The following is a 12,442-nucleotide window of genomic DNA, read 5'->3' as shown; positions in this document are numbered from 1 at the left end:
GAGCGACCTTTTCGAAGGACAGAATATTTCAACAAGATATTGGAGATACTTAGCGAACTGTAAGCAAATTCGCGGATAACTTTCTAAAAATGGAGAGCACCTTTCTCATCGGAGCATCAGAAGTCACAGGACAACATATGGTAGGAATCTAATGAATTAAATGTTGTATTTTCATTTAAATGTAATATTTGTATTCAATTTGATGTACTTGATGCGATTTATATACATTTTTCGAAACTATGATGCCATTATCTTGAGAGTAAAAATTGCAAAAGAAGTTATGCTATTGAATTCTGAAGAATATTGCAATCTTGTCCCTCTAACTAACTGTAAGGATTAAAGTTACCTGTATTTATTTTTTATATTTTTTCGGTTTAGACTATTCTAATACAATATTCACCTGCGCATGCTTGTCCATAATTTCTCCCTTGAGAGTTTATACGAATCCTTCGGGAGAGGGGACATCTTCGTGAATAGAATATATCTCCGCGCACACCTCGAGTATAACACGACGCTCCAAGACGAAGACCATTGAATACATTATTTCACAGTGATCGGAATACAGCCGATTCTCGTCGTGAAGTTTTCGAGTAGGAAACGCATCCCTCTTCTCTGTGTCCGTGTAAGATGTCTGAGGCGCAATTTATTCTCGGAATTCACATATTGCCCGAATGCATCAACGTCCTCCCATCGGCTCTGTTACGATGGATTCCAAGCGCTCTACGCTAAAGCGCTACATGAATTATCCGGTCTTGTTTAAATCAAGGCACAAATCAACGATTGCAACAGCCACTCTGAATATTCGTGCCGTATTGTGTGCCTACCTCCACCGAATGTTTGAATTGCTATGCACATACGATGATGTGCTGTTGGCGTTCGGATCCGTGCCACAATAAGTCCAAAAGAAAAAAAAAAGAAGAAAGATTCGCGTTGCTTTACGTCGTGAAACATCCATCTCCGTACTATGTCGGTACGAAGCAACCTTCGGAGCGTTGCCCTAGGAATCTTTTATTCAACAATTCAACCGTGCAGAACCGTACTCGAATCTTGGGGAAAGCTACATGAGACGTGAAAATTATATTTCCTCCAATCCGTCTTGGCTGAAGGACTTTTTAAACATTAGTTGTCCTCCATCCGGGTCGCTGCGAACAAAAACCATCGTAGCTGCTGCTATACTTCCCCCAAAGGGAGGAGTTCTTCGACCCATTCCGGGATCTGGCCCCTCAAGTGAAGGGTTACGCTCGAAGAGCTATCTCATGAAATTCGAAATCAAATATTGTATGACACACAAATCCAAAATTCTCATCTCAGCCAGAAAGCTTGCTCCGTCGCTTCTGTCAATAATCGTCTCTCTGTAGGGGAGAGGCAGGCGAGCGCTGGCGATGACTCCACGTTCTTTCGCGGATAAAAGGAAGCTTGGTGCATTATGCGGTTCAAAAATTGTGTTCGCCGGGACAAATTTGGGGCTTGATAAAACTAGAGGAAATATTTTGCTTCCTGCAGACGCGGAAACGATTGTTTTTCATTTACTAAGCAATGAGAAGGAAAAAAAGATGAGCATGATGGGATTTAAGCATGTTTAAAATTTTCATCAATGAGCGCTTCGGTTAAAATAATTTAAAAAATTTAAATAGAATTCTTATATAGTAGTTCAATGTGAATACTGTGGATATGAAATCTCTGATTGTACACCTTTAAAAAATGGTGGAAGACTGATATATATTTCTTAATTGGTTCATCAATTAATTAGCACGTGATTATCAATAGATGGGGGTGTACTAATTCTTGTGCGGCCAAATGTTATGCATTCCATTTGTAAAATATAGTAAATGAAATGTATAAATGCTTAGGTCCATGGGCCTCGCTACCTTCTTCAGAATGGTTGAAATCATATACTTATGTGAAATTTTTAATTTTTTAATCCCTCAACGCCATAGAAAATGGTTTCCGAAATCCAGATTGATTCGTTGATTTTTCTTATTTAAATTACAAAACTACTCATATTAAATAGATTTTTGTGTTTCTCATGATAGAGAATCCATGTTGTTGTAGATATTGAATTATGCCTGTTGATAACTAAATCATTACGGCAACAATTGAAACAAAACCTGGTATATGATCGTATCTGGTTCTCATGATACATTCCGATACGTCTTCTAGAAGAGTAAGGCCACATCGTCTGTCGTCCTAAGTAGCTGCTGACAAGTGAAATTCACCATCCGTTACGTCCGTTACTCATATCCTACGAGCTGTGGCAAGTTACGAAAGGGACACGCCTAACGATTCGGTGAAAAATATTCTGAGCCTGTCTACGCGACTAAAATAGGAAAGTGGGCGTTTGCCTAAGAATATATTTTTTCCTCTATTACCCTGTGCTAAGTTGAAGGCAACGACGTAGCCTGTGATATGGAACGTGCCAAGCTTTGGGGTAGATGAAATTCCCACTAGTCAACATGATTCTAATATTTCTTTCCTAACGATTGGGGGAGAGAACGCTCTTAAGCAGATGATTAGGAGAGGTTTGGGAAACTGAACATTCACTCCAAAACTCTGGGCTTAAAAGAATACTTTCAGAGTGTGAAATAGCAAGTTATGTGACTGTTGGAAAAACGTAAAGGTAGCGTAAATCTTAAATATGTACGTTATTCATGATCTTGGTGATAATATATGGCATCAAATTTTTAGCGTGCTATGATCTAAATTCATTGGTGATTCATGTGGTAGGCACCGTAAGGACGGCCTATCATATTGAAATTAAAGATGGTAGAACTAAAAGTGCTGCCATCTTTTATTTAAATATGTCGAACTTACAGCCATACAGCGCCTGCATGTGTTGAACTTATACGGCCTATCAGTTAGCCACATGCAGTGACAAAAAAGCATGAGTAATTTCTTTGTGTTGTTGGTGCACAAATTGAAAAAGACATTCTTATAGCGATATAGGTGCGGTAAGAAGTATCTCTGAACTACGTAAATTAGTGAACAACCGTTACTCCGACCCCGCTTACGGGAGAAGCCGGGGAGGGTACATTTTTTTATGTTACATCCGTTTTTTTTAAATTTTTTTTATAATGCCAGTTAGAAAAACGATTCATGAAAAATTATGCATATTTCTTTTCAGACGCCATGCCTGTGGCCCCATGATACTGTGCTGATGTCATGAGTTGACTCTCGGGCGCATTCTTGGGGACGCATTAATGTGAAAGCCAGCTCCCGCGTTTGGTAGATTATCTTCGCGAGTGAGAACATGAAGGGAGTGCGCGGCCATAAGGCTCACCGCAACGGTGCCGCGAAAGTACTTAGATACATGCTTTCTTATCGGGCGGGGCAGCCTTTTAATGCAGCCGAGTATGCACTCGGAGTGGGGACTTCAGAGAATTGCACAGAGCATTTCATGACACTTTCGCGTGAGCCGGAGTCAAGAGTTCTGCGAGGCCATATCCGGTTCTCTGGCTCGTAATCTTCTCTGCCTTTTAGGCCAGCGCACGGACAAGTGGAAAAAAATATATGTATGTACTATGCAGTTGGCTAGTGCCTTAAAATTAGGCTTTGGGACGTACGCGATGTCTCCGAAAGGCACGGCATGAGAATGGTCGTGAACGCTGAGATAAAGAAAAACAGAAATGGTGCAGTCAGGAATGTGTAGTAAGAGAGGAGAAAAAAAGTTTTTTTATTGTTTCTGTTGTGTTTTATGTGGCTGCTCATCGAAGATGTTTTTGGACTGATGCCTTTTCTCGAGCGCTGTTACGTTATGTATCAATTTCCCTTGTGAGAAATACAGCATGATAATCGGAAAGAATAATTCGAAGCGTAACTTGGAAGAGCGTGATGCTCTAAAACAGATTTTGGGCTTTTCGGTTCTGTTAGGTTGAACGACGGCTTAGAGAGAAATTTAAACTGATGGCAAATCAATGTATTTCTGGCTTATTTTTTTGGAATTTATTTCAATACCCCTGGTAAATCTTTTTGAATCGCCATAATGCTGTCTTCTATGGGTGCTGATACTGAATTTATAGTTCTTCAGAGAGAGATACAGTAACGCTTTTTAATTAAGAAAGAGTAAGGTTTCGCAGAAATTGAAAATTCTTAATGCTGTAAAAACCGTTTTTTTTAATCTGTCAGTTTTCTTATGGTAGGAAAACGGAGGCATAATTTCTCCCATGTTGCGTATTAAAATTAGGGGAGCTTTTAAATTTATCCTAAGGGCATGCGGACAAAAAAAATGAAGAAAGTTTAAGCGCGTAGCTCATCTTTTGAATTTGACTGACGTAGCGAGAAAAACATTTGAAATAATTCCTTAAACGAATTTCAGACGTCAGAATCTTGACGTGAAAAGGGCAACATCGCTCGAGGGAAAGAGGGAAAATGAAAAAGCTTCCTTTTTGGAAGCATTTTTGTTATTTAAGTGGAAGATGAATGTTGGGTGACCGACGGAGGATGTTTGCTGGAGATTTAACTCGTGCGAGTTGAATATATCTCATAGCTGTCTGTTTTTCCATCTAATTCTGCTTTACCTCTGTACCCCATTTAAGTCTAAATGGCCAGTGCGTTGCTTGCGTTTCATTAATAGTTTTTTCGCTCTTTTGGCGTCGGAGTTGATTCTGTTGTCTATAATTTATCTTGCTAGTACATCCCTGCTGTCGCAGTACCACTCCAGAAAAGTATATGTGGCACTCAACTGATTTTAAACCAGACCACTGATACCGCGTTAGTTCCTCTCTAAGCCAGATATACGGTAGGGTCTAGTATGTAGTTACTTAGAAGTCACTACCTGATTAGTCAAATCACTCAGTGATAACGCGAGTTGAATTAGAGTAGTTTGTACAGAAAATAGTTTTTTGGAGAAGGGCCAAAAACAGTGTGCCGGGATGGAAATTTATTTACTGTACTTTCCTGATTTTTCTCCTAGGTTACATACAAGAAGTTTTACGTTGAATTTCCTAATAAAATTTGCATTTAATAGTTGAAGGAATGAAATCTTTGCTTTTACCACATGGAGATTAATTTTGTCTGACTATGGCTTCGTTACATTGTAATATATTCAAGGTTTCGCCTTGAAAATGTTACGTTAAAAATGTAACGAAACCATGGTCGGACAAAATAAATCACTACGAGGAAAAGGAAAAGTTTTCACACCTTCAATTTCTACGATTAAGGATTTCCACCATGTCACGCCTGCTACTGTTACTTACTTTACTTATATTTGTGTTTAGTCACCCAATCAAATTAAATTAAAGGACATGCATAAATTCCATTGCTATGACACTCTTAAGCCCGTAAACATAGCTAATTTTGTGTCATCAACGTTTAATTTTAATCATTGCTACTGTAAAGCTCCATCACATGTACCCCAAATAGCTCCGAGTTAAAAAAACGGGAAGAGTTCTCTCCACCCCTTAGTACATCCCCCCGTTAACAATGGCGTGCCGTACGGCTAAGCTCGTCCTTAAGAAGAACAGGCGCTCTCAATTTACGTTCCCCTCATCTCACTCGAGTGAGTGAGATTGACAACCCCCAGACAGGGACCAATCGACGAATCAAAATGATGAGCTTGACAGGATGAGGACGACCCATTTCAAAACGCTCATCCTCGCTGAGATAAAAAAAGAAATGGCCTATGTGTGTGTATACACATATAAGCAGTCCGTCTGGCGAGGCCTTTCCTCAAGAGAGTGCAAGGAGGCTTCGTAATGGTTCCTCTGGCCATGTGTTGATGCTAGCGCAGTTTTTACTGCCCTCAGGGGGTTGAGGGAAGACTGGATGTTGCTAACTATCTCCTCTTCTCAGCGCCTTGGCGCCTGCCTTCCCATCCGCCGTGAGACATAAACATGAGATATCCTTATCCCCCGCCCCCGGGCTCCAATGCGGGAAGCCCATTACCACAGGTCGTATTAAAAATAACAGGCGATGGAATAGATAGGGGAAAAAAAGGAAGATGAGGGTGAGGTGCGTACCGTTCCGCAAACAAAAGGCATGGAGCAAATCCAAACATATCGTTGTGATTATTATTTTTATGAAAGCACCACTATCGGATTGCCGTGGGGCGTTTCTTTTTTGGTCGAGGCCGTAGAGCCCTCGTTATCCGTTTCAAAATGGCGAAGTAACGCGATCTCGGATGCTGATCGTCAATTCTCTTACACGATTTCTTTGATGAGCTGGAAAACCTTTAATGGAAGAATATTTACATAAAAATGAATAATTCCTCGAGTGTATCGGAAGGGGTGAAAAGGCAAGGCGTACAAGTGATTGTTTTTCTAAACAGAGTTAGGTAGAGAAATTGATAGAAGATATATACAAAAACTTGGTGGATAAGGGATGCCAGTGAGTCTTTGTTTCGTGCTGACATCGAGTGGAAAAACAGATTCACCAATAAATATCAAGTCGGACTCGTTTGTTTTCTTGACCAAATTTATGTACCTAACTCTGCTTAGAAAAAAGAAATCACTTCTCATCGCGAATCGTCCGAAAGAAAGACACCAATGACAAGTGTAGTTCGGTGGTTATGAAGGATCCAAAGTATATATCTGTAAGATGGCTCCTTCAGCACGTACGAGGTTTTTATTAGATACTACTAGTAGTGCACAGGAAGCGTACTTGCTTTTGCAATCGCCTGCGGTATAAAAAGGGCTGAGCCCGTGAAGAACTGCGTGTCCTACTATTTATCTATCGTATCGAAATCACCATCTACAATAAATGTATAATCTGCCAAGGAGGCACGAGAAAAGCAGACCTTTATGCTGAGTTATAGCTGCCATCATTATCTCCTGTAAAATATTGGTAATTTATTGGGTGCTCTGCCGGTTAAGGAAGGCTTGAATGGAAGACGGCACACATGCCTCTTCACCCCTGCGAGTCCCAGACCTCACATTGTATTTCCATATATTTCCCTATCTTTGCTAGGAAAAAGCGATGACGATTTAAATCGTACTTCCGCTTGATGCCAAGGAAGCCTTTAGCTTATTTCCCCATTATTTTCCCGCAAAAACGAGATTTTGCAGTTAATGCTAAACAACGTTTCATTTGCTGCATCCATTTTAAAATTTGCAATGTTCTTTGCAAAGAGGAAGGTCTCGACGTTTTCTCCCTCGTGGCGGAAATGGAATACGAATTTCTACTGAAATATTTGTTGAGTGAAGTGGAACAGTGTGTGGTATAGGAAAATGATCTAGTCGTTTGCTGAGAAATTGGTGGCCATTGCAATAGATAAGCATTAGAAAAGGACCACGCTGTCATAAATGAATGGCTCGGTATTAAATCTTAAAAAGTGTACGGTGATGAAACTTTGGGAAAAGGATATTTCTTCCAGAAGGAGTTACCGCTGACGGGATTCAACTATCAAATGTCGAGTTTGTAAAATACTAAGGGGTTATCATTACTCGAAATCTTTTGTGGGGTAAACACACACGGGATGTATGCGGGGAAGCCAATCGTAAACTGGGAGTTGTAAAAAGAATTCTCGATAAATACCATAGAAAGGTGATAAAGATAAGCTACCTGACTTTATTAAGCCCTCTCTTTGACAATACCGATAGCGTGGGGGTCCCTTAGGAATGAGGAACGATAGCTGAAATCAATAGCGTATAGCGCTGGGCGGCCAGATTCGTGATGAGTTGTTACGATAAAAAGGCAGCGTCTCCAATAATTTTGGCGCGTTAGGATGGTAAAATTTACCCTAGTGTAAAGCATAGGCTATATGTACCAAGTAAATTTGGGGAAGAGTTTTTCTCAGAGGACGTGAAAAATATCCTTCGTTCACCGGCTTACTATGGTAGACGTGATCACGAGAAGAAAATAAAGGAAATAGTCCGCAAAACAGTCAATCTTGTCTTTCCTCTTACTACTAGGGATAGCAATGGTGTCTCGATTTATAGAATTAATGGTTTTACTCATCAGGACGACTCGTTGCATGCTTATATTTTTCCATTGTCTTGCATGGATTTACTATAGGCATTACTAACCGCTGACAAATTTTTGCCTTTGCTTGGATATGGACGTATTTTTTATATCATAATGCGTAGTATTTTTATGGCCGTGTGATTTGTATGTGGATCTCTTACATGCTGGTGATTGGTCACTCCCTGACAAACATCCTGAGGTGGCTCATAGGATAATATGAAAATTGTAGAAATGCTTAAGTCAATATATTAAGTCGATCGGTATAAACGGTATGCTCACAACACGTCAAACTATTGATTTAATTACTTCGTAAATACTCCTCCTTCTACAGCTTTAGAGGAAGGATTCGTATTTGTGCAGTGCGTGCATTTCCATACTTTTCTGTTATCGAGCAATATCAAGCTAGGCATGGGTTTCTTCATTTTCCAAGTTCTTTCTTCGAAAAATTTCTTATTAATGAAATTGCGGGGTGTTATTTGGTAACCCTTCAGCCAAACGCTGTCACATCTGCGGAGATGACTTTACATTGTAATGTGGAAATCTGATGATCATTCACTCTTAATCAGCTTTCTCGTATTTATAACCGTTTCATAGACGGGCCTGGTAGTGCTGAGCTCTTTACGCACATGGTTGTTGTGCCTACCATATTAGGTATTGATTCTCTATCGCGATGAACATAGCGTCGGAAATCAATTCCGTATTCTTAAGCCGTATTGCTTTTGGCGCGCAACCATCGCATCCTCAGGGGCAACGTAATTCTGAATTTGCAAGATAATTTTATTCATGCCTCACTTGCATGTGGCCATCAAGTCTATCTCTCACTCCGAATGTATTCGCTATAGGCTAATCAGTCTACAATCAAACTTTAGCTTCAGGGTGCTAAGAAGAAAAAGCAGCAGATTTTTTTGCAAAGTGTTTGATTGTAGTAAAATAAAAAAGTGATTTGAATTGTGTAGCTTACTGAGTCACATTTTCCACGAGTGAATGTTTTCTTCTCGAATTATGTTGTTTATCCGCAAATTGATTTCTGTGGGAAACGAATACTTTTTTTTTCATCCAAGCCCAAGAAATTTCACGTGCGTGTGCAGTATGGTGCCCTCGAGAAGTTTACGCAAGGAAGAAAATAGTTCGATTCGTCGTGATTCCCAATTATTCGAACTACGCTGATTCCCTGCCTCAAGGATAAGAAATATGTGCTTTTCAAGCCATGAGAAACGAAGTCAGAAACTATATCGGGTAAACGATAAACTGGAGGCCCTCGCCGGAGGCATTTTCTAGGAGGTAAAAACTAACATGCAATAAGGATATGTCGTCATTATAGCCGAAATTTAATGCGTCACTGTGTCAAATGCCTCATGTGCCAATTTAAAGTACGCGCTGTAACGGTTCTCCGTCGAAGTTGATTCGCCAGGGGAGACGAATGTTTTTTTTTTTAATGGAGAGTCTAAATATAAAACTCAAATTTTATTTCTACGTTGCCGCGTCGTAATCTGCGGAAAAAGTGGCTCTTTTTTGACAACATTCATTAATTGAAAACATGTCCAAGTCTCACCCCGATGCCGACTCAAATTACTTTACGCTAACGAGTGAGGGAACGCTTGCATTGTTGCCCAGCGAGAGCGTCCCCAGTAATATTCTCCGTGGCAAGGGTTGTATGTTTCAGTTTTTTGAAATCGCCTTGACTCGCAGCGGATTTCTGCAGGCTATGTCGTTAAACCAGCCCCATAAAGAGTAATCGCGGGGATTGAGGTCAGTAGAATATGGCGGCCAAGACCAACCGAATCCCACAACGACTGGGATAGCGCTCGTTAATTACTCGGTCATAGAAATGAGCCTTGAAAGTGTAACATTTTGACGTTAGTGAACGTGTTGTAAAAAGCCTGGAAATTTTCATTAAAATCACGACTAACGACTTCTGCGGAATGATAATTTTGTCCTCTCCCTCCGGACCTTGAGAAATTTGTGCCTTAAATTGAAGTCTCGCGATTTTTTAATATCCCTACGCCGACGTGACTCTTTGCCATCATGAGGGGTGTTGAGCCAATTCCGCAATGTAGTTATGAAATTAAGGATAATTTCATTCCCTGTTATTTCTCATGATTTTCCTTCACTCTCGAATGAACATGTGCCTTACCTTCTTATCCAGGAAGTTCTTCCTTGGTCCAGAGAGCGTTAGCTACGTTTCTACGGAATATTAATTTTTTTCTCTCCTTCCACAGAAGTAGTTATTCTCCAAAAGACGTCAGGAATTCGGGTGAAATATGTTTATTGCGTGACCGATATTAAATAGTGAAGAATAACCACGAATGAGCTCAACCCAAGAAAAAATATACGTTTCCTTTATATTAAGCTTCCATGACGTTTGACTCCTAGTACCAATCTGGTGAAGCAATAATTAAATCTACTAAATGAAATAGCAATCCCGGCGTTTTTAAATTAGACACCTCTTAAGGGCTCATTAATGTAACACAATCACAATAAGTTCATAATAACTGACCAGTCAGTTGTGCTTGCCAATTCTTTTCCGATAAAGGCACACATTATCAACATTACTATTAACAGCGAAATTCGCGTATGGTGAACAAAAAAAATCGCTCCCACAGTTGATTACAGCCAAACCATGTGAACAAATTACCTTCGAATCTAAGAGATTTGTTGGAAAAACGACCGAGCTAATTACTTCATGTGTAGAAGCGTGGTCATAACTGATATTTCATTTTCATGTTAGTTTAGACGCAATATCACTTTTCTGTTTCATTATAAATACATTTAACTGCTATTAGACGATGTTTAATTTTATGACAGTTGAAAGTGGTTAGGGTTATCATACGCAGCTGCAGCACATGCGTTCGAAGAAACAACGGAACAATCTAATTGGAAAAAAAGGAAAATGGCTCGACTACGTAAAAGTTATTGCAGTAGCCTTAACTGAACAGTCTTTGAAGGGTCTGTAAATAAAGTAATGCAAGAATTGATGTGTTTCGTTAATAAGCATCGTCATGGTTAACATTTTTTTCGGAGAAAATGATTTGTATTCAGGACGAATAAAATATGGATGATCCAAATGGAATAATACGAAAAAGTCTTGAAGTTTGAAGAAGAAAGTGCCTTTGTGAATTTTTGCAGTCAAAACATTAAAAAAAAGGTGATTAGTCTTTGGAATTCTGCTGACAATACCGACATCGAAAGTGCCCAAGTATAGATGGCGTTAAATACCCAAATTGTTCACACATCATCATATGCGCTTTATAATACTGGTAACATTAACTTCCTATCTCGGAAAATGTCTTTCTCTATCTATGGCGAAAGTTTCTCGACAATCCTATTAAATTAGTGAACTGTCTCCCCGTTAATGGTCAGTGATAACGGCTTAATTTTAATTTCAGTATCCCGTAATCCTTTTGAGGGAAGTCCATGCAAGGGCAATGAAATCTAATAAATGTGACATTCTAGAATGAGTTAATAATTGTAAGCAAATGGTGGCACACTACAGATTTATAAGCATTGAAAACATTCCATTTACTTTATTGCTGCGATCATTTCTTTCGCATCGAGTAAATCAAAATGAATCCGGTTGTAAATATTTGATATGAATGCTGTTTTCATTGCGAATATAAGGTAACAGATCATTTCATTTAACGGAGCCTGTGACAAATAAGATGGAAGAATAAAATATGAGGATACAAATCCGTGTAGAGGAATAACTTAGATAGATAGAACAAAGGAATATAAGAATGCGGGAGAGTAATTGTAAACACTGTGGATAGAACAGGACGTCATAATGGAAGAGCGACGGTAGTAAAAAAACATCCAATCATTATGGAATTGAGCGTTTAATATCGAGTAACTGTATTACTTTGAGTGAGCTTCGTTTAGGTATCGTTTGCATTCAACACAAGAGCATACCAAGTTGTCTTTATTTTGTCTATAAAATTTTTAAATGCTGGTTAAGGGAAAAAAAGGAATCTTACAAAAATCGATTCGTTTGGACTGAGGAAAGTAAAAGGTTGTACGTATGTTAAAATATTGCCAGAAAGCTTTATCTCAAGTGGGCCCTTCAGTGTAAACAATTATAGAATGCTACCTGTCTTCTTCTTATCTGATATCATGGTTAGCGGGAGATTTTATTTTCCTTACTTTATGGTTGCTGAAGATAAAGTGATAATCAGCTTAGCTATCTCGATGCAATTTTTTCTAGTCGTGCAAATATTTTAGTGGGTAGTGTTTTTTAATATGCGCACCAAAATACTTACTATGAAAAACGGTGCTTATAAGTGACATGTTGTACCGGAAATGGTGTGTTTTGGAAGCTTAACGAGCCGCAAATGTAATAATAATAATAATAGATACCTTATTCGGGCGAGGTTGTGACTAAAAAGTCCCCTCTTCCACGTAACCCGTCGTTAGCGTCAATGCAAACATATATTAAACGGTAAATAAACATTTAAAATAGAAAAATATAAAATAACAATTTACAATATTAGTGAAATGTATGTGTAAATTTTGTAAAAAAATAATTCTGTTGGTGGAAAAAACAGAAGGATAA

General features: G+C 39.1%; 1 protein-coding gene across 2 annotated transcripts in view; it reads right to left on the bottom strand.

The window, feature by feature from the left end:
* Nucleotides 1–12,442, bottom strand: part of LOC124157800 (extracellular tyrosine-protein kinase PKDCC-like) — a 490,493-nt gene that overhangs the window by 97,571 nt on the left and 380,480 nt on the right. The window lies entirely within an intron of this gene.

This window comes from Ischnura elegans, chromosome 4 (assembly GCF_921293095.1).
Source record: "Ischnura elegans chromosome 4, ioIscEleg1.1, whole genome shotgun sequence".
In the NCBI taxonomy this organism is placed as follows: Eukaryota; Metazoa; Arthropoda; class Insecta; order Odonata; family Coenagrionidae; genus Ischnura; species Ischnura elegans.
Note: the sequence above shows the minus strand (reverse complement) of the source record. Positions and strands in the feature narration are given on the sequence as shown.